A 3,676-nucleotide genomic window follows, 5' to 3' on the forward strand; every position below is an offset into this window, starting at 1 on the left:
CTAGGTGCTGTAAGCTTTTCATTTGGGAAAGTACTCCCTCATTCTTTATGCAACGTACTGGTGCTTAGACTTCACACGAACGTGTTTTGCGTAAAGTGATTCTCTGTATTTGCAAATCAAAGAATCACTCCTGACGTGAAAGGACACATCATCTTGTCTCATGTTGATGATGCTCTGACGTCCGTCTGAGGAAGCTGCTATAGGAAGCAGGCATGCAGCACAACTTTGTACTCTCCCTCATCTAGTTTTTATTTTTTCATCAGTCACACATGACTTCTTAGTTTTGCACGAGGACTGATGTCTCCACAGGTCATTTTTCCTGAACATTCTAAAACAATATGGGCAAGGCAAATAGTCCTTAAGAGAAGCTTTATCAGACGGCTGCTTCCAGGTCACCATGTCCTCTACTTTTTTTCCAGAACTTTGGAATTGTGTTTAAAGTCTCCTTTATTGCGTAGCTGTTCCAGAAGAACCTTTCTTTCTTTTGATCTTAATGGAAAGCTGAAGGCATATGCCACATCTTTGACCTCGATATGCTTTCTCCCCAAATGCCTCGAGATCTTTAACTGTGATTTGCCACAGTAGAGGCAATAATGTCTTTTGTCCAGTGCTCATTTATGGTCTTCCCTTTTTGTACAAATTTTTAGGGTCACAGTTGATTTGCCTTTATTTGTTTTGTTTATCTCGAGTTGTTTGTGTCTTTTCAGATAAATTCTAAGTTTCTTTTGTTTTTTTTTTTTTAAATGGTGCACTTCCCTCTTTACTGATCATCATTACTCAAATTTGTGTCTGGACCTTCAAGATATTCTTTACTGGACTGTTTCTTAAGCGATGAACCTTTGTTTGGGCTCAAATCTTCCACATCACTGGATGATGACGTTCTGTGTTCCGGATTGTAATCTGGGTCTAGTACTGCGCAGCTGGATACTTCAGATTCCAAGGAATCACTCTCTGGTTCCTCATGAATATCATCCAGCTGCAAGTTCAATCATCATGAGTTAAAGTCTAACTTTAAATAGACACTTCACCACCATTATTTTGACGATGGACTATCTGACTTACTGATACTAACCAAAGTCAATTGTAAATGTATATTATAACAGTACATTACAAAATTAACACAACAGTTACCGGGCTTAGCTGACCACTTTTATTAAGTGAAAGGATATAACATTTTAATTTCCTGTGCAGAAATATTTCAGTTGCTTAAGCAGCTTCAAACTTGTTAAATTGTAAAGTCTAAAACTACAATTATGAGATTCAATTATGAGTTCCAGCACGAAAAAATAAAGGTCAACGTTAAAAGAGTTTAAAGCTTCTATTTCTAACGTTCAGAAAACCCTTGTTTCTCTGTGTGTAGCTATTAGCCAAGCAAACTGCACATATACAGTATCTCACACAAGTGAGTACACCCCTCACATTTTTGTAAATATTTGATTATATCTTTTCATGTGACAACACTGAAGAAATGACACTTTGCTACAATGTAGTGAGTGTACAGCTTGTGTAACAGTGTAAATTTGCTGTCCCCTCAAAATAACTCACACAGCCATTAATGTCTAAACCACTGGCAACAAAAGTGAGTACACCCCTAAGTGAAAATGTTCAAATTGGGCCCAAAGTGTTAATATTTTGTGTTACACAAGCTGTACACTCACTACTTTACATTGTAGCAAAGTGTCATTTCTTCAGTTGTCACACGAAAAGATATAATCAAATATTTACAAAGATGTGAGGGGTGTACTCACTTTTGTGAGATACTGTAAGTATAATATAATGTTTTCTCTCTCTCATACACATTTAAAAAAAAAAAAAAAAAAAAAAAAAAAAAATCACTCCTCATCAGGTTCATTTTTGATACTCAGTATGGTTCTTTTCATCACTAAAATGTTTTTATTCTTATTTTTAAAAACAGACTCAGAATATGATTAGCATAAAATAAAACTAATAAGCAAAGTAACTATATAAACTCAATAACTCACAGGAAATCAATGTAAAATCTCAATAAAATAAACTGAGATGAATAAAGAATACAAACAGAACCCTGGTGACATCTTTCAAAAGTATTTAATACATTTAAATTGCTTCACATTCTTACATATAGAACCTTTAATATAATCTCCATTATTTAATGTCAAATTTAATGTGCTAAAGCACAGACCCTATAGAATGGCCCAGATACCTGAGGTCTTATGTTTGGACTGTGCCCAAAATACAATTAGTCTTCTATTTGGAGTATTAAGTATTAATTCATCATGGAGACTGAACCTAATCTACAACTCTATTAATGTGCAGGGACGCCATGAAACTGTACAGTTGCAACCATCTACCATGCTGATAACTTTTATCTCCACCACTTGATATATCTTGCATATATTGTATATCTTGTTTATTTATTTTGTTTATTTATCTTATTTATTTATCTGTGTATTATCTGTTTATTCTTCTTGTGTATTGAATGTATATGTTTGCACGGAACAAAAAGGAGTGGCTCTTAATTTCATTGTACATATGTATAGTGACAATAAAAGGCATTCATTCATTCATTCATTGTAAAATAGAACTTCTCCACTGTAGCCTACATACATGTAGCTGTCCTAACAGACATGAGGATCTAATCTAGCAGCATTACATCAGTTTAAGTACTTCCTACAAACAATCACACTGGATCTTACAATCAGTTATTATCTTATCCTTAACTTATAATGATTCCAGATCTGGGATTAATTTCTATCACCACATTATGTTGTTTCATTTGCAAAATTCCACCTTAAAATTTTATTACAGTTACTAACAACTGCTCAAAAGATTTTGTAAAGGCACATACCTCTGTTGAACTTTCTTCCATCGTTTCCTGGACACCAAAGAGAAGATTGAAAAAATTACTACATTATATCAGTTTAAACAAAATAATTCCAATCACAGGCAACAATAAAGCAATACAGTAATGTTTTAGTACCTCATTCATCTTTTTACATGACAATTAAGACCTTAAATATAAAGATATACCACAGATTGTGATTTATACAGAATATGTATGGATATAATTTATATAATTTGGTCACTTGTTCATTTTTTCAGAGAAGCCGCTGTAAAGAAACAAATCCGTCCACTGACTTGTCTTGATTATACTCGGTCAATTTGTTCTTAAACTTTACTCTAGTTCATCTCGAAAGTTCCATGAGTCTCCGACATACCGATATCTTCTGTCCATATGCATACCACGATCACTAAAACAACCCCCACCCTGAAAAAATAAAAAGCTACATGTTTACCATAAAAATACCTGCAAGTGAGGATCATAAAATCTTACCTGCACTGTAAAGGTTTTTGAAAATCAGCTTTCGCATCAATTATGATGAAATCTCAGCCACTCCGGGCTTCTCCTGAACATCTCCAGGCCACTGCTCAAGTCATCCATTTTAGGTCAAGATGCACGTGCAGCGCAGTTGCAGGTGTAGGGGAGGGGAAGGGGAGGGGGAGGGGAAGGGGGAGGGGGAGGGGAAGGGGGAGGGCGTGGCTACCAATTAAGGCCTCACTGAAGGCAGCTAAATGTGCATCACAATATTCTCCAATTCTCAACTCTGACTCACAGGCTTAGAGTGTTTGAAATAAAGGAAGGTTGACGTTTATTAATGCAGTTAACTTAAAACCTAAGTAAAACCTAAATTCGATT

At 35.3% G+C, this 3,676-nt stretch overlaps 1 long non-coding RNA gene across 1 annotated transcript; it reads right to left on the reverse strand.

Moving 5' to 3' along the window:
- Positions 1-448: 448 nt before the first annotated feature.
- LOC128630882 (uncharacterized) lies at positions 449-3,431 on the reverse strand. The gene is made up of 3 exons (XR_008395144.1): positions 3,314-3,431; positions 2,828-2,854; positions 449-976 (listed from the first exon to the last, which is right to left on the reverse strand). It is a non-coding gene; the product is annotated as an uncharacterized LOC128630882 (long non-coding RNA).
- Between the last annotated feature and the right edge of the window lie 245 nt (positions 3,432-3,676).

This window comes from Ictalurus punctatus, unplaced genomic scaffold (genome assembly GCF_001660625.3).
Source record: "Ictalurus punctatus breed USDA103 unplaced genomic scaffold, Coco_2.0 Super-Scaffold_100068, whole genome shotgun sequence".
Classification (NCBI taxonomy): Eukaryota; Metazoa; Chordata; class Actinopteri; order Siluriformes; family Ictaluridae; genus Ictalurus; species Ictalurus punctatus.